Below are 22,760 nucleotides of genomic sequence, written 5' to 3'. Positions count from 1 at the left end.
CGCCGCACTCAGCCCGCCCAGCTACCGGACACACAGACGCGGCTGGAGTTGGGGACCATCCTCGCTGGGTCTGCGCTTCAGCGGCGACGCTGGACCGAACATCTCATTGGTGATGCCTTCCCCCTCGCTCCGTACGCGGCGGACCCTGCCTCCCGCTCCTTTTGTTGGAGACGAGCCCGGCGCCATGAGATCGCAGTTTAATCCCTCTCCAACCATGGGAGGGGGGTGGGAGCAACACGCTCTTCTCAGCCAATTCCTCCACTGCCCCGGACGCCGGCGTTTCAACGGGGGGTTCGGGTGCCTTCGTCAGGCGACCGACCTGTTGGTCCAAGACAAGGGGAGAGCGTACAAACTCCACACAGACAGCACCTGAACTCGGGTGAACGTGGAGCTGCGACCCCACATTCCACATCAGGACTGTGTGTAAGATTGGGAGCAGTGAGACGGAAGCTTATTTTGTTCCTGTGATTTAAGCCTTTCTTGGGGTGGGGGGGGGGAGGTCCTTCTCTGGCCACTTGCCTAACAATTAACCTAATCAGATGTGGAGTTACCACAATACAACAGTTCTCAACCTTTTTCTTTCCACTCGTGTCCCTGTGCCATTGGTGCTCTGTGATTAGTAAGGGATTGCTTAAGGTGGTCTGTGGGTGGGAAGAAAAAGGTTGAAGACCACTGCTTTCATCATCCCTCATTGACTCGTCATGTGCACGGTTTCAGAACGCTAAAGGAAATGGGCCAATGACAATTTTTCTCAAGCAAAATATTTCAGTAACAATTGGGTCTAGAGCAGTGATTCTCACCCTTTCCTTCCCACCTTAAGCAATCCCTTACTAATTACAGAGTTCCGATGGCATAGGGCACACATGTCAAACTCTGGCCCGCGGGCCAAATTTGGCCCGCGATATAATTATATTTGGCCCGCAAGATCATTTCAAAAATGTATTAGAGGTGGCCCGCTGGCCGCCGCGCCAGTATAGCGCATGCACAGTAATACAACAAATCCCAGAATGCATTGGCGTCAGCCTGCTAATCGCCCCCACCTCCTCTGTTTACGTTGCAGGGTCTCACCATGGACTCTGGTTTAGGGGCCTGGCCGGTGTCAGGGGAAGCCAAGGCCGCTTCCCAGCGCCCGGAACCGGAGGCCTCGGGCCTGACCTCGCCAGGACAGTTGCCCACTCCCCCTCCCTGCCGCAGGCCGATCCGCGAATCACGGTGACGGGGCCGCTGATCCGCCGAGATGCCGCCCTGCAGCGAGAGCCGATGCCCCCGCACTGTCGTTGTCCAACCCGATCGCCCGCAAACCCCGCCCTCCCGCACACAGGCCTGAGTAAGTATTATGAACTTTAATCTCAGGATAAAACGATCTTCCAATAGTTTCATGTCACAGTGATAAATATATTCTTGGTTAAAAATGGTCCTGCACCTGGATACAAGCTCATTAGGCATAAAACTTGAAAAGTGTGTAAATCAAAGGATATCTGTACCAATGGAAAAAGGGCATGGCAAATAACCCTGCTAGAGTTCATGCCCACAATCAGTCACCCATTTGATTGTTTCAGGAATCATGTTATTCTCCCACATTCTCAATAGCCCTCAGATTTTACTATTCGACAGCACACTAGCAACATTTGACAAATCCTCTATAGAGAAATATTATTTATTGAATATTTTATTTCTCATTTGTTAATGCTTCTGGAAAGAGTTTATCCAAAACTATTATTAAACATTTATTTTAATAAGAAAAAGTTTAACATTACATATGCTGAAAGAAGAGAAAACATGCAGATGTTGTTGAAAATTTTCAATAAATATTTAGTTCGGCCCTCGACTTAGTCCAAGTTTTTAATTTTGGCCCTCCGTGAATTTGAGTTTGACACCCCTGGTCTAGGGGATATGTGCAATTGGCGTGGCTTCACAGACAAGCCTCCTGATTATTCAGAACTCATTATTTTACATAATTAACAAATTAGATACATTTCACTAATATTTTGGCAACTTTTAAATTGGAAAAAGTGAATAGAGCATTTAAGAACATTTAGTTGTCTTTTGAAAGATGGTACACACAAAAAAAAACTAGAGTTAATGGAACACTTCCCAAATGTGTGACCCCTGCTTTTGAAAAAATAATTTGCATATCGGTAATTATGAACTTTCTCCAGAGCAACCATATTTTGAGTTGGGATAAGTGAAAAATTCAACTGTCATGCAGTGATAATCAGCCTGTGCTGTTAAGATAGAAAAATACATGGCAGAACTATACAGCATACAATACAGGTTTATTAAATTGTGCTAGTGGGTATGAGGTGGCAGCATATCTCTTATAAGTTGATAAGCATATCTCTTTGAACTTGTTTGAGGTATATTGTTACATTTCGTTGTTAATACTTGTCATTGTGGTTCTCTCTGAAGAAATGTAAATCACGTTATCAGTTAATTTTGTTTAAGTTTCATGTTTTAAAATCAGTTGAGGTAATGTCTAGAGGGTTGCCTTCAATACATATCAAACATTCATGTCCTATGTATTATGAAATGCTAATTCTTAATCTGGAGAGTTAATCAAATCTTTAAGACACACAAAACAAAAGAAGTCTCTTCCTTAGGGACAGCAAAGCAAAGAAACTAAACAATAAAGATATGCTTTTCCTTAATAATTATTCTGGATGACTCAAAAATAGAATCTTTCACATTCCCTCCTTTTAGCATTCTAAGATAACCACTAAAAGAACTGTGGAGGATACTTGGACAACATGGAAACAGTAAATCTACAAGGGTAGCTAGAAGCATAATAAAACTTTTCTGGCCAAAGCATTGTGCAAAAGGGTAGGAGTAATAGGCATTTTGCACCAATTTCTCGTAGGTCCTGTATGTCTTTTTGCATGTGGTTCAGCAATTTAGTGATGTTGTCAGAACTGTACAAACAACAGTCTCAACCTATAATTTTACAGGTCTCCCCATGACCAGGCAGAATAAAGCCAAGGTCCGTTCAGTTCTGGATTGTAACGGTACAGATGGTAACCACCTTTGCTTACTGTTGAGAAATTGTCTCCCCAGCTACTTGGAGCCCATTAGCCAATAGCTCCAATGCTGAGGTGACAAATCAACTCTTTGAATGCATTACCTATGCCATAAAAAGGGAGCAGAATCATAAAGACCTGCTCCATCTTCGAGATCCCTCTCTTTGTCCTGAACCTGGTTACATCTGGCCAATTAGGGCATTGGTGTAACTTCTGTACATGATATACACATATCTCAATTAACTGAACTCCATCCAATTAGCAGTCAATCATGGATATATCTTGTGTCAAAAATAAAATCATTGTATACAGTAAAAGTTTTACATCAACTTCCTCCCAACTTTGGTATTGTATAATTTAGGTAACATTTAATAAAAGAAGTCCTATTATACCCTGCTGTCTTACATATGTTTATATCCTTTCACTTGTCTGTGATCTGTTCAGTCTCAAAAATCCATTCCATCATTTCTTGTAAAGGGTAGGGGCTGGGTCTTGAGGGAATACCTCCTGTTGAGTTGGTTAGAATATGGGAATAGATTCAACAGCTACAAACATAAGTCTTATCAACAGATGAGATGCATTTAAAAAGGTATTATGCTGCCATCCAAAATTCCTCCTTTCAGTCATGAATCTGGTATTCAGTTCAAATATCAAGGTGACTGAAAAACATATCAATAAAGTTCTCATGTTGTAGGTGGCCTTTCCTTCAATCTGTTCCCATATCAGGAAACTTGTTAATAGATGGGCAGTTAGTTTCACAAAATATGTTAATTTATTCCCTTATAAACGTACAGAAGTTTTTTCACTTCAATAGCATAGAATTTAGTTGCCACTAATACATTGGTGCCTGTTTTTCTGGCAGCATTGTCGTCAGTACCAAAGGAGCATGGTCTGATAATAATCTAGCCAAATACTCCAACTCGACCATCCTGCATTCCAACTGTGCCGACATTAGGAAATAGTTGATTATGGTGATAGAATCATAGGGTTTAGAGTTAAAGAAGTAGTCTCTAGCTTGGGGGTGTAACCGTCTCCAGGCATCTTTTGGGTTTAGATTCTTCATATATGCAAGTGTGGCTTTTGATGCCTTTGTTTTTGTCACTAACCGTGTCTATTTATCCAATATAGGATCTGAACAAAAACTGAAATCTCCTTCAATTAGAACATTGTTTTGTCCTCCAGCTATTTTAAGCACGACCCTTTGTATAAATAGCTCATTGTCTGTGTTTGGTGCATAAAGGTTCATAAGTGACTAAGCCTCTGAATAGATCTGACTATGCTATTAAACATCATCCATTCAGATCCAGTACTACCTCCTTCACCACTGGAACATTTTTATTTAATAAAATGGCTATGCCCCCCCCCCTCACCTTGGAATTATATGAAGACAATATTACTTGTCCCACCAAATTTCTTTTAGTTTGGTGTGTTCATACTTTGTGTGATGTTGTTTCTGTACAAACACTATATCTGTCTGTAATTTTTTTAAATGTTTGCCAAAACACACTTTCTTTCGATATGTTTGTTCAATCCATTTATATTGATACTCACGAATTATAATGACTTATTCATTGATATCCATGTTTATCCTTATCTGTCTCTGGAAGCCCACATACGTTCTTCTACAGCTGTGTGCATCCTTCTCTTCAAGAATTTCTTTCCTTTGCACTGGCGGCCCCGCTGAAATTGAAACACAAATAAAGACAAAAAAACAACAAATCTCTTCTTTATAGATAACGTTTCTCCCTTTTATTTTGGCGCCTAAAGCTAACCCATTGGCGTCATTGTTCCCCTTCAAGTCAGGTCCACCTGCCACTCTTATTGAAGCTTTTAACCTATGCTGTTCTCTTTCCCACTATCATTATGTATATTTACACTATTTACATCGACTGTCCTTGTCTCCTATTTTATTACATCTCTTAAATTATGTGCTATATTGCTTTGTTATCCTTCTTTAAATTATACAAAAACTGTCAAGAAAAAGGATATCTCACTATTTTTCTTATCCTTATGCCCTTTGTTCCTTAGTCTATTTTCATTGTTCTTCCATCTCCCCTTTGGGACTTTCTTTCATTTTCTGTGCCAGCTCCATTGCCTCTTGAGGATCTTTTAAACAATTTCTTTCACCCCCTGGCATGTCAATTCATAATGTCGCTGGGTACAAAAGGGCATATCCATTTTTTTTGTATGTAGAGTTCTCTTAATGGCATTGAATTCTTTCCTCTTCTTGACCAGTGCCACACCCAAATCAGAGAAAAAGGTGATCCTCACCCCTTCATCTATTAGTGGGCCATCATGTTCCATGGCCACACGGAGTATCATCTCTCTGACTTGATATTTATGCAGTCTTATCAATACTGGGCGTGGGCATTGGTTCGGCCCTGGTCAGGGACTGGAGGTTCAGTGGGCCCTCTCAATTACCATGGACTTGTCACACCCATTTATTCCAGGGATCTTCGGGATCCACCTTATCCCTCCACCCCTTCCCTTAGCCCCACAATCCTTTCATTCTCCCACCCCTTATAATTTTCTAGTGAATCCATTTTCTTCAGTGGTCTCTTTCCTTCAACTTCCCAGGCATCTGTATCATTTTCATTTTCTCCATTCTATCTTCCACAGCCTTCATTTTGTCTTCAGTGGCTGTCATGTGGTGGTTAGAGTGGTGAGTGCAATCTTCACTTTGCTCACTTCTTCCATTACCTTTTGGACCCTCCCGTCTAGGGTCTCAATTTTATTAGCCAGCAATTGTACGATGCCCATCACATCACCAAATGTTGGCACTGATCTGACGCTTGCCGGCTATGTGCTTCCATCACTATGTTAGGCTCTTCCCACATTTCATCTCTCCCATGCGGCGGCTCTGATGGCACTTGTATCCACCCGTCGGTCTCCTCCATTTCCAGGAGGGCTGCTCAATTCTTATCCATGCTGTGGTGATTTTTGGGCTTTGTTTTCTCTTTTTTTTCCAGCGTTTTTCAGTTGATTTGCAGGATTGGGTTGAGAAGCTCATGGGGTCTGTCCGTTCAGCTCCTCCACATTATGTGACTTCCAAGTCTTTGTTTTAGATGGGCCTTTTTCAATCAGTCTGTTTGGTGTATCCAGTGAGGCAGTCTTTGAAGCTTTACTACAGTCAGTGTTAACAGGACCTGGAATAGCCCATTCCAATGAGTTCCCAATTTCTTCCAATCCCAATTCTTTAAGTGAACGTAATTTTCAGGTTCGTCATTAGGATATTCACCACTTCGATCTGTTGTATCACCCTCTTTTAGGTGGGGGAAATGCACCTGTGAATGCATTGCTCGAAAAAGTTTTAGATAGATTACTCAAATACTGTATTTGCTCATGTCATTTCCCAATGATAATAAATCCATTCCCTACTGCCAGTGCTGGCTTTGCTCCCCAAGGTGTTTGCATTGGCTGTCCATGTTTGGCTGGCCTGCATAATCCTTAACTGAGTCTTGGGATGTGAGGCGTAATCCCTCTATTCCCATTGTTGTTTTTCAGTAGCAGAGACATTCCCTCTACTGTTTGTGCATTTGTAACATGTCTGACAATTCCGGTCTGTCGACTAAACATAAAGCAGCTTCGCAATGGCTCTTTTAACAACCCTTTGCAGTCTGCACTATTGTGAAGTTCTCCCAATTGGATTTATCTATTTAGGAAGGCATCTTTTTCATTCTCAATTGACTTAGGGAATCAACTAGACTGTGTCAATTGAAAATCAAATTTACTTAATTCAATCCTGACCAATTACATATTGCAGATATTGCTTTGGTTCCAGTGGGACCAACTGTGAATCAGGGCATTAGATCATTGCAAATATTGGTTTCAATTGTTGCTTCTGCTCTTCATGTCTTTACAGATCCTTCTAACATAATATTCAAAAGAATGGGGTAATATTCTGTCCTGCATCTTGGATAAATGAGGTGGGGGAGGGGAGAATTGAAAGAAACATTATTTCACGGAGTTTGGTGTAAAGCTATGGATTGGACTTTGAGGGGAGAACCAGATTTCCTTCACATGCAAATTGAATTCTTTTTGGAGTTATTTCAGAAAATAATATTTTGCAACATAGTATACAAGTTAAGACCTAGTTTTAGTTGTAATGACTTCAATTGAATTGCATTATTACTGATAAATCTAACTAAAGTGGTATAGAGAGCAGGCTATTGCTAGAAGTGAATAATTGCACATCGGAGTAACTCAAAAGTGCCAGTAATCAAAAGGCAATGTCACTATATTATGACAAAATGGAAGTTTTTAAACACATTTAACCACAACTGGCTCAAGCTCAAAAGGAAACTGCTTAAGTGATTAGTGGAGTAGGCAGGTGATGGTGAACAGGAAGAAGGGAATCCTTTGCAGCTACTTTTAATGGATGTCATCCAGCTCTCTAGCTAAGCAGGACAAGAACAATATTAGCGTTCACTATCACAAAGGGATTTTGGAACTGTTCAAAACAAAGGATCATGGTATATTGATGGTTGTGACTGTACAAACTAACTAATTTTCTTTTGGGAGTGCCCCCAAGACTCAACCAAGCATGAAGTCCTCTTTGTGTGTAATACAACACCCACATATCCCTGGTAGATCTGCAATACCATTTCCTTTAGAAATTAGAAACAAATGATTTACATGCAATACATCTTGTGTGAAGATTGTCCTATGGAGATTGGGCTTTAATTGCTGAAATATGGAGTAAAATAATTAGGACAGTGCATCAGGCTCCCAATCCAAAATTTCAATCTGAAACGTCAACCACTCCTCTGCCTGACCCACTGACCCACAGCTTTTTTGCTGAAGATGGTTCTACCACACTGCATTGGCATACCTTTGCTGAAGTACTCACACCTATAAATTGTCAGTCTAAGCAAAACCAATAATGAAAATGAGATTTTCTCCACACATCTGCACTGAACCCTCCTTCCCCAGACAGAACAGCAATAGAGTTAAACAAAATCTGCAGCTGCTGTAATTGTAGTTCAATAAACAAAAGTGCCGGAGAAACTCAGCAAGTCATGCAGCGTTCCTTATGTAGTAAAGATAAGTAACCAACATTTCAGGCCTGAACCCTCCGTCAAGGTGTGAGCAAAAAAAAACAGGTAAGTATCTGAATAAAATAGTGGATGGAAGGAGTACAGGCCCACAGGCAAGAGGTCATGAGTGGAAGGGCAGAGAGAAAAATACTTGGAAGTGATAGGAGGAGGCGAGAGCTCTGAATGGAGAGGGAAAGAGGTTGGGAACTGGAGGAAAGGAGACCAGGGTAAAGAGAGAGAGAGAGACGGGATTATCGACAGGTTTTTGTAAGGCCCCTCCCCTGTCTCTCTTTCACTATCCCTGGCCCTAGGCTGTCAAACCTGTTCCTGTTCTGCTCAATGTTTCAGATATGACATCTGTCAAAGCACATTTATGTTCATTATGTTGCAGCAATTCTAAATTCTTAACTTGAGGTAAGTATGTTGGATACTTTAATGAAAAATTCTGCCATTATTGGAGGTAACATTAGTGTGGTGATATGTCATTACACCACTAGGACACCAGAGGTCATCCTGGTGACCTTGTACAGAAAGCAGTCCAGAGCTACAGTCTAGCCTTCCAGGTTTGTCTTGCAGAGAGACAAGACCTCTTAGTGTACATGTTAGTTTATTAAAGCTGTTTTATACTCGCACTGCTGGTGTGGTTATTGTCAGTACAATTAGAGTAAAGCAAAAACAAAGCAAGTCTGAAGAAATCCAAGCAGAAAAAGATAATATATCCATGGTTGTTATGCAAACGCGCACGTCTGCATGACGTCATGTTGTGTTTTATATCGCGTTTAGGTGGGCACCATTTTGGGATAAACGAAGTGACTGCAATCCGGGTATGTTAAATCTTTAATAAAGAGTAATACACGACAGAACAGGCGACGAGGATTAAAACGGACAAGTCTACATTCCGGACGACGGAATCCAGAAGATTTCACATAAAGAGGGCATCAGAGGTAGGAATTTCATTGTGAAAACTATGGCCAGAGATAGTTGATTATAATTAATGGGATTGCCTAGCAGTCTGCTGCCTAAGAACAACTCCAGTGCAAATTGGGAATGATGAAAGAGGTTTGGCATGGAAGGAATCCTCAATTTTAATATATCCTTTGAGGCCTTGGTTAAACAGTTCATTAACAATAAGACCAAATTAAAGTGAAGTAAATGAGAAGATTAAAAAAAAACCAGAAAAGTTATTTTGTTGGATAAAATTTTAAAAGTAATTATGTTGGTTGAAATTTGTTCTAGTTTGCCGTTGACTTTGATTCACTTTTCTACGTGGTTTGGGGGTGAGAAGGGTGCAGATTTCTGTGAAGGGGTTGGTGTGCAGTTTAATGAATTGATGTTTTTGAAATGCAGTTTTTTTTTCAGAGTACTCCTTCCTGTGACAATACTGTCCTGTAGAACATGAGAAATAATTCAACCCAGGCATCAGTCCTCACCTTATTTCGCAATAGCCAAGTTCATTTTCAACCAGAATTCCTGTACCAATAATTTGAAAAACGTTTGGACTTAATGCAAGTAAAACTACAAGGCCAACATTCTGCAAATCTATTTGCTTTCAATTTTACATATATTTGACTCTTAAAGGCTAAATTGATCTTGTATAATAAGATGTCAGCTTCTAAGGTTTTTGGCCACTACAATGTATCTTGATGTAAAAGATTTGAAATCAAATAAGCAAACTTGAGAAATCAAATTTGCAGACAATAGCACATTTGATCATTCTGTATTTTCATATACATAGAATTTATAGCATGGAAATAAATTGTGTAACTCATCTGGTCTATGATGTTGAATCATGTGTACCTTGATCATATAAATTTACAAGCATGTTGCTGGGACTCTTGGAGCTGAGTTGTAGGGAAAATTTGAATAGGTTTGGACTTTATTCTCTGAAGTGTTGGAGAATGAGGGGCCATTTGATAGAGGTTATTAAAATTATGAGGAATATCGATAGGGTGAATACAAGCAGGCCTTTTCCACTGAGGTTGGGTGAGACAAGAACTAGTGACGTGGATTAAGGGTGAAATGTAAAATGTTGAAGGGGAATATTCAGAAAACTTCACTCAGAGGGTGGCAAGAGTGTGGAATGAGCTGCCAGAGGAAGTGATGGATGCAGGTTTAATAGACATTTGGATAGGTACATGGATGAAATGGGTATGGAGGACTATGGTCCAGGTACAGATCATTGGGACTGGACAGATAAATAGTTTGGTATGGACGAGATGGGCCAAAGGGATAGTTTCTGTGCTGTAGCCTTCCATGGTTCTACTGAGATACAATGGAAAATCTTCTGATTTCAAGATTCCTTTGTTATCCTGTAATAGCACAGAATATGTAATATTACTTGAAATCGTTTTCTGCCTGCCATAAGGCAGACAAAGAGTTGCCATTAGTGTCACCCAGTGCCCCTTACAATTTTACAGAAAGAAATGCAAAAGAGAGTCCCTTCAGAATCCATGTCCATGGATTCGCGACCAGTGATCCCACAACCTCTGCAGCCACACAGACTCCTTTGGTAATCCGAGCTCCAGATCCAAACCTCCAACGCGATCAGGAAGCCTTCAGTGCCTGATGCCCTTCAGTAGCCCTTCTTGCCCTCAGCACCCTCGTGAATCCTGGTTTGGATACCTGATTCCTGAGCATGTGTTCAGAAGCCTGCAGCCCATGCACATCCCCCGACTGCAAGTCACCACAGCTTGTGTGGGTCCCACAGTTGCTGAGCCCCTTAGTGGTCCACTGTTGTGGTCACTTCCTCTGTTTCTCCTTCTCAACGAACAGAGTGTCTCCCTGTTTTGGGTGCCCTGAGCAGGTCCGCTGCTCCCAGGAGTCTGCAACTCCTTGTGGCCACTGCTGAGCACAGGCGGTGCCATCTAGACACAGACTTGTGGTTGCAGGATTTTAGTTTAAAAGCACCATTAGCTCCTCTAATAGGCTGTGTAATGCCTGTGTGAAGCCCCTGGGTTTGGTACCAGGCGGTGAACCCTTCAGAGCAGCGCTGTGTTTCTGCTCTCTGCTCTTCTGAGTTCACACCAGTGACAGTGCGCCTCTGGCAGCCCCTCCACTTTTTTTGTGTACTTACTAGGTAAGTCATCCTCAGCATATTAATGCAGGTAGTGCTAGAATTAAAAAAAGTGAAACAATAAAACTAAAGGGCAGGGTATAGTGTTAAAGAAAAGTACAGTTAAACAGTGCAAGCCATCTTCTGGTATTAATCTGGTGGCAGCATAAAGAAACCCTCTGGATCTGGAGGTGCGTGTTTCGAATGTGTATCTTCTGCATAAAAGGGAGGAGGGGGATATGTGCCCCCTAATATGTTGGCTGCTTTCCTGAGGCAGTGGGGTGGGGTGAAGATGAGAGTCGATAAGAGGAGAGGATAGGATTTATGGACCATTTGAGCCCTCTCTTTTTAAATTCTCGTCACAAGTTTTATCTCTCCTGGATATGTAAAATCTTTCCCTACAATGCCTATGTTGTTCACTATAAATATTTCTTGTCCCAATGCAGGCATTTCCTATTTATTGGTGATTCTTTTTATGGGTTCTAATGTCTCCTCATTTATCTTGCAAATCCCAACTACAAAAATTAATTAATTAAGCTTTTTTTGTTAGAAAAAACCCCAACTTGTTCAATCTTTATTAATGGACAATTGAATTCACTATACTCCTTATGAATGTTTTCTTGTACCATTTAGAATTCCTTTTGAATCTCTTTCATACCATGGAGATCAAAATTGTGTGCAGAATCTCAAATAAGATCAAAGAAAATCGTAAGATGCTCAAATTTGTTTAAAAACTGACAAGAATCAGTGGATGAAGATAATTATGTAATAGATGCACTGGGAAATGAGTGCATTCACTATCAGTTCTGCTACTTTTTGGGTTCACTATAAATTATGAGAAAAATCAGAGATGATTGGGTTGAACAGTCTGGAAGAAATCAAAGAAAAACCTCATTCACTATAAATTATTAAATGAAATAGACAAGGTAAACTTTAATTTTTTTTCCAGAATAAAAGATTAGTAAGTCAAGGACATAAATTTGGAAAAATAATTGCTAGAAACTCTTTGAAAATGGCATTACAGTTGTTGGCTGAATAACAGGTAATGATGAGTCTCAATGTAGGATGGAGATCAAGAATCTGGTTAGAGTGTCAATAAAAAGTGTCTTGCTCTCAATGTGAGCAAGATCAAGGAACTTATTGTGGTCTTAAGGAAGGGAGGTTAAAGGACAATGCATCTGTTTTCATTGGTGGGACAGCAATGGAAAGTACCTTTAAGTTCCTGTAAGTTCATAAATTGGGGGATTTCTCCTGGAGTAGCACATTGAGGTAACCAATTCCTCTAATTTCTAAGAAGTCTGTGGAAATTGGGCATGTTATCCAATGCTACTCTACTGAACTTCCTGCCTATGTACAGTGGAAAGTATACTGACTGTATCACAGCACGGTTTGTAAACTTGAGAGACCAGGGATGCAGAAGGCGACAGAAAGTTAAAAAAATCTAGCCATTGTGGGCATCAACCTCCTATCCACGGAAATGCTGTCACAAGAAGGCTGCTGACATCATAAAGGACACCATCACTCTGGTCATGATCTCTCCTCACTGATTCTTTAGGCAGAAAGTACAGAAGCCTGAGGTGCTGCACCACTAGGTTCCCCCCCTCCCCCCCCCCCCACAATAGCCATCAGGGACTTGAACCTCCGTATTCTACCTTAAATCTTACCATAAACTACTCCAAAACCACTAAAAGACCTGTTTGCACTATTGAAACATTACTTTTTTTCTTGTACTAATTGCAACTGAATATTTATCAATCCTTCTATATTTATTATCTCTTTTTTTTGTCTTGATATTTTGTGGTAATATAATTTATAGTTCAAATTTATTGTCAGATCTACCCTAATAGAGGTTGTTTCCCGAACACACCAGTACACATCTCATACATAGTTCAAGTACAAAAATGCAAAGGTACAGAAAGAGAACAATTGGTGTGGAGCAAAGGCAACATACTTTTACTATATTGGGGCTCATTCAGGAGTCTAACAATAGCACAACATAAACTGACCTTGAATCTGATGGTGTGTTATCTCATGCTTGTGAATTTCCTTCCTGATGGGAAGGGAGTAAAGAGGGTACGGCTGGGGTGGGATGAGTCTTTTCAAGGCAATGGGAACTATATGGAGTCGATTGGGGAGGGGGGGTGCCCTGAGCCACATTCACATCCCTCTGGTGGTTTTGGGTGGAAGGGTTCTCAGATCATGCAGTGAAGCATCGTGACAGGATGCTTTCAATGATGTGTCTGCACAAGTTGTTAAAGGAGGCTGGTGACATGGCAAATTTCCTCAGGTGTCTGAGGATGTATAGTTCTGTTGCACTTTCTTTGCCATTGCATAGGTGTGGGTGGATCAGGACAAGTCAGTGGAGGTGTGTGCTCTCAGGAACTTACAGCTGTAAGTACTTGTGATGTGGACAAGGGAATGCGCGTCACCATTCCTGTGGAAGTCTATGATCTTGGTCCTGCTGAGATTGAAGGAGAAGTTGTCATGGCACCAAGCCACAGGTCCCCCTACCTCCCTTCTGTACTTTGCTTCATCATTCTTAAAGATCCTGCCTATGATGGTGGTGTCTTCTGTGAATTGTGCTTGGCTACACAGTCTTAGGTGTACAGAGAGTGAAGTAGAGTGAATACTCAGACCTGTGCTGCCCCAGTGTTGAAAATAATTATGAATGTACTGTAAACAGTCCTCACTGATTGTGGCCTGCTGCATAGGAAGTCATGGATCCAATTGCAGAGAGGGGTGCTGAGATCAAGGCCCTGAAGCTTGGGAATTAGTTTGCTTGGTACTTCTGTGCTCAAAACAAAGCTGTGGTCGATAAGTTGTAATCCAAATCTTGTGTCCTTGTTGTCCCAGGTGTTCCAAGGCTGAATGTAGGATCAGGGATAGCATCTGTTTGTGGATGTGAACTGAAGTGGGTCAAGGGAAATGGTAGGCTGGAGTTGATGTGAGCCACGACCAAGCACTTGAAGTAATTCAAGATGGAGTATGTCAGGGCCACTGGCCAAGTCATTTCAGCCTCTCACTACATTCATCTTTGTTACTGAGATGAAAGTGAAGTAGCTCAGGACTTCAGCCTGATGAAGAGAGAGGTTGAAGTTGTCTGTGAATACAGCTGTCAATTGATCTGCACAGGTATGGAGGACATGTCCAGTCCACCCTGGTCCAGTCGCTTTCTGCAGGCTCACTCTCTGAAAGCCCAGTCTGATATCTGCAGTGGTGACAATGTGAGTGTTCTCAAGGTAGAAGAGTGCTGTTTTACTAGCTCATTGGCTTCTTCCTCAGAGCAAGTACTTATACTATTGTAGTAAGTGTATCTTGTGTACTTGTGTGGCTGTGGCAAGTTTAAAAAAAAAGTGCATCTCCACATTGAACTTAAGTATATGAAAATAACCCCTCATTCAAAGTGTAAGAAAAAAGTTTGGAGCTCAAAATATAGTCAGGAACTGAATTAGTATGGTTCACCCTGATGAACAGAAAGAGAGGCAATTTTATGTACCAGGTGTTGTTTAAAACAGCAGGTTACCTTATGATTTGAAGTGTGTGTGTGAAATAACAACAACTTTTGGGGTGTTCACCATATAAAGCACAAGCTTCCTGCATGACCAGCTGATATATCCAGCAGTTTGTTTTCATTTCAGCTTTTCAGCACCTGTAATTGTCTGGTTTCCAACTCGATGATGTGAACTAGATAATGAACAGGTGGCAAGCAGGAACATGAGTTCTAGCCCCCCAAATATTCAGAAATCAAGTTCAACATATTATCATTTGACTGTACATATACAATCAGATGAGAGAGTATTTCTCTGGACCATGGTATACATAATACACAGTACAATATAATCACATATATACATTAAGATATAATTTAAAATAATATATCTAAATAGTTTGGGATGCATTACTTGGTAACAGGATACTGTTCATCAATCTCACAGCCTGCGGGAAGAAGGTATTTCCCAGAGATAATGGATGTGCACAAATGCTGGTGAATTCCATGTTTATTTCTGATTCATTCATTGCCCCTCACATTGGATTCCCAAATGAATAAGTCTCTGTATCTTTCTTAAAAAGTCCAACCACAATTGTTAACACTTTATCAATTCATCACCCTTAAGTTGGCAAATACAAGTTTTTCACTTTGTCTTGATTGTAGATTTTACAGTTAGGTCTGTGACATTGTAGTTTAGTAATAGTTAAAATTTATTCAATTAATGTATTGTAATATTTACAAATGATCTGGATGAAGAGCTGGAAGGATGGGACAGTAAGTTTGTGGATGACATGAAGGTAGGAAGAGTTGTGGATGGAGCTGAAGGTTGTCAAAGATTACAAGAGGATATAGACAGGATGCAGAGTCGGGCAGAAAAGTGGCAGATGGATTTCAATCCAACAAAGTGTGAGGTGGTGGATTTTGGAAGGACAAACCAGAAGGTTCAGTACCGGGTTAATGGTCGGTTACTTAAGAATGTGAATGAAAAGAGGGATCTTGGGGTTCAAATCCATATATTGCTCAAGGTTGTCATCCAGGTTGAAAACGCCTATAGGATGCTGGGCTTCATTTATAGGTGCATTGAATTCAGGAGTAGAGAGATCATGTTGCAACTCTACAAGTCTCTGGTAAGACCACACTTAGATTATTATGTTCAGTTCTGGTCATATCATTATCGGAAGGATGTGGAAGCTATGGAGAGGGTGCAGAGGAGATTTACCAACTTGTCTGGATTGGGAAACACTTCTTAACAGGCAAAGTTAACAGAGCTGGGACTTTTCACTTTGGAGTTTAGAAGAATGAGGAGACCGACCTGATAGAGATTATGAGAGGCATAGATAGGGTGGACAGCAGCACTTGTTTCCGAGGCAGGATCAGCAAACACCAGAGGACATAAGTACAAAGTGAAGAGAGGGAAGTTTAGGGAAGACATCAGCGGTAAATATTTTTAAACATAGAAAGCTCTGGGTGCCTGGAATGCCTTGCCAGGGATGGTAGTGGAGGCTGAAACATTGAGGGCATTTAATAGACTCTTAGACACAGATGAAAGAAAAATAGAGGGTTATGGGGTAGGGAGGGTTTAGCACTTTTTTTTGGAAGGAATATATAGGCCGGAACAACATCGAGTGCAAGAGGGCCTGTACTGTGCTGTATTGTTCTATGTTCTATTAATATTAGCATAATGTTCATAAAGAATATTGTAAGTAAGTTATTACTACTTGTTAACAGCAGATGGCAATATTAACCTTTTCATTCAGTATAGGCACTTGACCAAAGTTCAAGGGGATTAATGCATGTGACATTCAGCTACAACTGAACCTGTTTGGATAAATAACTTGATGTGCAAGAAATAGACAACAGAATAGTTTCATTATTTTCATTTTTGGTAAATTTTATTAAAAAAATTTCCATACATGTAATCATAGCCATATGCAAAATACAGTAAACAGATATTAGTATCAAATGTATTATACATGATGGTAGTAAAATCCCCAACCCCTCAACCCCCTCCCCTAAACGAAACCCCAAAAAGAAAGAGAGAGATGAAATGAAAATAAGAAAAAGCACAGAAGAAGAAAGATAAAGAAAAGTAGGAAAACAAGCATAGAAAGTTGGTTGCCCTCACCCTACAGTCCTAATCATTTGTATCTTTTAATACTTCCAAGGAGATTAACAAGGTTCAAAGTTTAGAAAAAAAAATCTATAAATTAATTCCTTCAATTTGTAAGTATGGGTGCCAAATTTTCAAAAATACATCATATTTGTTTCTCAGATTATAAGTAATTTTCTCAAGAGGAAAGCAGCTATGCATTTCTGTGTTCCATCGCTCCATACCTAGGTGGGTGTCTGATTTCGTGCTACTGCTAAGACAATCTTTACAAATTCTTTTTGATATATAGATAATTTCAATTTTGGTCTTATCCCTTCAATATTAGAAATAACATTGGGTTTTGTGGGAATTTAGCTCCTATAACCCATTCTAAAAAGAATTGCCAAATCTAACCAAAAAGATCTCACTTTAGGACAGGACTGAGTAGAGTGTTTAAAAAAAAACAGTACCTGTCTCTCGAACACATCTAAAACATTGATCTGATAAATCTGAAGACAATCAATTTAATTTCTCTGGTGTGAGATATAGTTGGTGTAAGTAAAATTTTATTGAACTAATCTACACCTAACATTTGTAGTATTTGTCATACTGCCTTGGCACAGATCTGACCAATTTTTTTCATCTATGTTAATATTTAGATCCATCTCCCATTGCTGCCTGGATCTATGTATCCCCTGTTTGGAAGTCCCCGTCTGCAAAAAAGTACACATAGCTGAGATAAATTTCTTAATATATCTACTATGTGTCAGCAATTCTACATCACCACATTTTGGTAATAACATTCTGGGACCCAATTTATCTCTCAAGTATGCTCTTAACTGATAATAACAAAAATGTAATATTTTGTATCCCATATTTATTTTTTAATTGTTTAGATGACATTAAATTCTTTCTGCCGTAATATCTTCTGTATATCTGATTCCTTTCAGAGACAAAATATATGAAAATTGATTATCCATTGAAAATGGAATAAGTAAATTGTATCAAAGGCATTTTAGGCAGGGCAGCCCCCCTTGTTCCAAATTTAATTTTGATTCCTATTTACATATAAAATCTTCTGATATCCTCTCTCCTATTTTCTCAATTTCTATTTTAATCCATGCTGGTTTTTCTCCTTCATCAAAAAAAGTCAGAAATCCCCATTGAGTTGTCTTATAATAGTTTTTAAAATTTGATAATTTTAAACCTCCTAACTTACACTTACTTCCATGTCTAAAGAAACTCAACATCTTACCCTTCCAAAGAAAGTTTCTTATATATTTATTTAATTCTAAAAAAAAAACCTTTGTGGTATCATTATTGGTAGTGTTTGAAATATATTCATTTTAACACAATTAACCCAACCCAATAATGCTATTGGCAGTATCTTCTACTTATTCAAATTTTCTACAATTTTCTTAAGTAAAGATACATAATTCAATTTATATACATTATCTAGCTTCTTATCTATCTGTATCCCTAAATATTTTATTCCATTCGTTGGCCATTTAAATTGGGTATCTTGTTGGCACTGAGTATAGTCCCCTATAGTAAGGGGCATAGTTTCGCCTTTATTCCAATTTACTTTATAACCTGATACTTGCCCATATTCCTCCAATCTTAGATAGAACCAATAGGTTTGTTACATAAATTATATCAAGTAAATCAAGACATCATCATCAAATAATTTTTTTTAAATTCTTCTTGATTAACTTTAAATTCTTTAATATTAGGATCAGACAGAATCAATTCTGCAAGAGGTTCAATCACTAAAATAAATAAAGCAGATGATAATGGACATCCTTGCTGACTAGATCTAGTTAATGGAAATGGTGTTGAAACCTGCCTAGTCATAACTACATTAGACTTAGGATTGTTATATAAAGCCTTAACCCAATTTACAAATACCTGTCCCATCCCAAATCTTTCAAATACTTTAAACAAAAACTCCCATTCTAATTTGTCAAACATTTTGTTATTTTCATGTAGTGAATTGGGCTATTGTATATTTTCTCATTTGGTGCTTTATTTTAGTAATAGAATCTAATGTTCAGATAATTAAGAAACTGCTTGCATGTGTGGTGAAGGCTGCTTATTTATCAATTTTTTATGCAGCCTTTCTGTTGTTGCTATGGCAAGTTTATGTCTGAGTCTTGAGCTTATTCTTCCTTTCTGAGTCCTCGACTGACCTTGGGACCTGTTTCAGCCTTGAAACTTGTTTGTAGTCTATGGCTACACAACACTTCACAAACTCCCAACTTATCCGACATAATTCATGTTCAAATGAATCTCTTATGAAGTGGCTAGTGGATATTTGACGCTGGAGACCATTTTTATATTTATTATAGTAGATGGCAATTTAAAGATTGGATGAGATATGAGTGGCTTTGTATAATACCTTATGAACATTCGCCTATTCTTTCATAATTCCACATACTGTTATTACTCTTTTATCACTATGCACCAAGACGTATGACAAATAAGGACTTGATTAGTGACTAGGTGCATTCACTTGCCTTCGTGAGTTGGGTTTCTGCTCGTACAAGCGGTCTGATAGGAGAGTGTGGTTGCTGTTATTCCCCATGGGCTGTGGGCACAGGAAAACAACATAACTCTTTGCTGCATGTCATGGAAAAGCTCTTAATGGGATTCTGTGTTTGGATATGTAATTTAATAACTAATCCTTATATTATCTACAAGACAATATTATGCAATTGCTCTTATTTACTCGATCAATACTAGAACAAAGGGAATTCAGCAATTCTTTAAAAGGTTTATTCTATCAAACTAGGCTGTGATTTGCAAAGTATTTAACTAGGTGGAAGTACATTTTCTTAGAATGTCTGTAACCTACTTCCCTGCATTTAATTAGTAAGCATTACTACCAGACTGAAACCATTCAAAGATTTTTAATGCATTTAGAAATTAAGATTTATGCTGATATATCATTGTCGTCGTGGCTTCCCCTTGAGATTGAGGATGATGGACTTTGTTCTGTTAACCTATTTATGGGCTCTCAAGTGGCTTATAAGTCCAATCTTGGGTTTGAAAGATCTTCTGCATTCAGGACACGTAGTTCCAGATGACAGATTGGGCTTTGGTTGTTGTTGCCTCTCTTTCCATTTACTTCTCTTTGTTTTAGTTCTGCACATCTGTTGGCTTTGAAAGTTGCTGTTCCTTCTCGGATAATGGTTTGTCAGAGTTTCCTGTCCTTGGCATTGGCTTCCCAATTATTAATGTCGATCATAAAAGACTTATTCGGAGATGTCCAAAAGCTGTTCCAGGGCATTTAAGACAATGTTGGATCTTGTCATTAAGGTCGACATTGGAAGAGAAATGTGTTCCAAGATAAGGAAAGCGATCCACATTTTCCATGGCTGTTGCTGACATATAGTGTTATCATCAAATGCTTAGTGTGTGGGGTGGATATTGTGAAGCTTAAATTAGTAAAAATGTATCTTTGTCGTGGACTGAGCAACTGTGCTGTTATACGGGTCGATTTGCCGACCCAGTCATCCAACACAAGATGGCACAGGCCCCCCTTCCGAGGAGAAGCCAGCGGTAGGCAACACAGGTTGCCCAGGGGAACAGCACCGCTTCTGTGTTGCGTGTTGGAGGACAGGGAGTGACACCGTGATGTGCTAATGTCACTTCCTAAGGCCAGCGCGCTGCTCACAGAAATGGGCGGTGATCTCAAGCAGCGCGAGGAATTCAAAATAAAGTTCAGTTACTGGTTCACCTTGTGCTGTGTGGACGTCTCATTAGCAGATGCTATAGTGGTAACACCGATGGTTTCAACATCTTTGGAACCCACCTCCAATGCGACAAAATGCAGGAAGCTACTACCGCTACAGTCACAACAGCTGCGACAAACACTGTGAGAATGTATATGCCGCCCTTCTGGGCAAATCAGCCCAGGAATTGGTTATAACTGGCTGAGTCACAATTCCAGATCAGAAGCAGTGTCTCAGAGGACACCAAGTTCTGGTACGCTGTCAGCGCCCTGGATGCTGCTGCCGCAGCAAAAGTAAGCTTCTTAGTGGAAAATCCTCCACTGTACAAACAATTCTGGCCCTTCCTCCTCGATTCCCTGGAACTCAGACAACATGAGCGCGCCATCTGCATCCTGAATATGCAAGGCCTGGGCGATAGGAACCCCTCTAAGCTCATGCACAAAATGATGGCCTTAGCGGATGGACACACAAACTGTTTCTTGTTCAAGGCCCTGTTCCTCTCCAAGCTACCGGTGCATGTTTTCTTGGCAATACCTGACATGGGTATCCCACACCTGGTTGCCAAGGAAGCAGACAGACTTTTCCACACCATACAACAGACGTCAATACATGTGTAACCGATCTATGCTGTCGGTGTCACTGGTTCAGCCCCCCTGCTGGGCCCTCCAGCAGTAGCTGTGGCCCAGCCGCAATGTTAAAAGCACTCAAACAGCGATTACTGTTTCTACCACCATAGATGGGGCCGTAACGCCTGGCGGTGCATCCCTCTATACTTGTACCCCAATGCCAAGTCAAGCACGGTGGCAGAAAATGGACAGGCTGGCCACCGATAATGACCTTGGCGGTTGGCACACATAGAGGCCTACTCTAACTCAGGGACCAGCGAACAAAGAGGGATTTCCTCGCCAACATGGTCGTAGAGAAAATCCTCATTCCACCAATAAATTTTGAACTCCAATGCAATCCCAAGGGCCTTCCCCTACAGGCAGCCAACGGTTTCTCCATTCCGAGTTTCGGCACCCACCTGGTCACAATCCACGCTATGAACATGATTACGTCCGTAGGACAAGCCCTACTCGGAGCAGATTTCCTCTGGGCATACGAACTCCTGCTGGACATGAACAGATGCCGTTTGGTCAATACTACCATGTTCCAGTCATGTCCCCTTACTCTATGGCAATGTTCCTTTCTGCCATTAGGAATTACGCTCTGGACCGAAATGAATATGTCCGCCTACCGGCCAAGTACCTGTCACTGTTTGCGCCCAACTTTCACAACACTAAACCTGCACATGGCATGGAGCACCACATCGAGACCACCGGCCCCAAGTGTACACACAGGCATGGTGCCTCCCACAGGACAAAGTCCTTCAAGCCAAACCTGAGTTTGCTGCTATGGAGAAGTTGGGTATCATCCACTGCTCAAACAGCCCCTGGGCATCCCTGCTGCACGTGGTCTAGAAGAACTCTGGTGGTTGGCGCCCATATAGTGACTATAGACAATTCAACGATGACATCTTCCAAGATAGATACCCCATTCCACATATCCAGGATTTCACCAGGAGGCTCCAGGGCTGTCAAATCTTTTCCAAGGTGGACCTCATCAAAGGGTACCATCTGATGCATCCTAATGACATCCCAAAAATGGCCATTATTACACCTTTCGGCCTTTTTGAGTTCCTTCAGATGCCTTTTGATCTAAAGAACCTAGCCCGGACATTTCAGCATCTCATGGACATGGTTGGCAGGGATCTTGATTTCATCTTCATCTACCTGGATGACATTCTCATCGCTAGCTCCGATGCCAGCACACACAGGATGCACCTCACCCGCCTTTTCGCCAGGTTGCAGGAGTTCGGACTCGCAGTGAAATCAGCTAAGTGCCAATTCAGCCTGGAAGCTATTAATTTCCTTGGACACTATCACCTGAGAGGGGGTCACAATGCTGCCCGATAAGGTGGAAGCCATCCAACGTTTTCCCGGGCCGAGCACAATCAAAGGCCTACAAGAATTCCTAGAGATGGTGAACTTCTATCATTGTTTCTTCCCAGGAGTGGCTACCCTCATGCAACCTCTATTCGACCTAATCAAACTTGGCAACAAGGTGCTCCAGTGGACACGCAAAACCGTTGAAGCATTCCAGGCAACCAAAGCGGCACTAGCGGAGGCCACATCTTTGGCCCATCCAGACTCTTCCTTCCCCTTGGCCCTTACAACAGACACATTGGACAGAGCGGTCAGCGTGATGCTGGATCAGTGGGTCAATGAACAGTGGCGCTCCCTGTCTTTCTTTGGCAAACATCTCTGGACACCAGAACTCAAATACAGCGTGTTCAACTGTGAGCT

The 22,760-nt window shown here is 40.8% G+C and overlaps 1 long non-coding RNA gene across 1 annotated transcript; it reads right to left on the bottom strand.

The window, feature by feature from the left end:
- Positions 1 to 2,115: 2,115 nt before the first annotated feature.
- LOC138753585 (uncharacterized) lies at positions 2,116 to 12,552 on the bottom strand. The gene is made up of 3 exons (XR_011351277.1): positions 12,315 to 12,552; positions 4,566 to 4,694; positions 2,116 to 2,403 (listed from the first exon to the last, which is right to left on the bottom strand). It is a non-coding gene; the product is annotated as an uncharacterized lncRNA (long non-coding RNA).
- Between the last annotated feature and the right edge of the window lie 10,208 nt (positions 12,553 to 22,760).

The sequence above is a fragment of the Narcine bancroftii genome, chromosome 2, assembly GCF_036971445.1.
Source record: "Narcine bancroftii isolate sNarBan1 chromosome 2, sNarBan1.hap1, whole genome shotgun sequence".
NCBI lineage: Eukaryota > Metazoa > Chordata > Chondrichthyes > Torpediniformes > Narcinidae > Narcine > Narcine bancroftii.
Note: the sequence above shows the minus strand (reverse complement) of the source record. Positions and strands in the feature narration are given on the sequence as shown.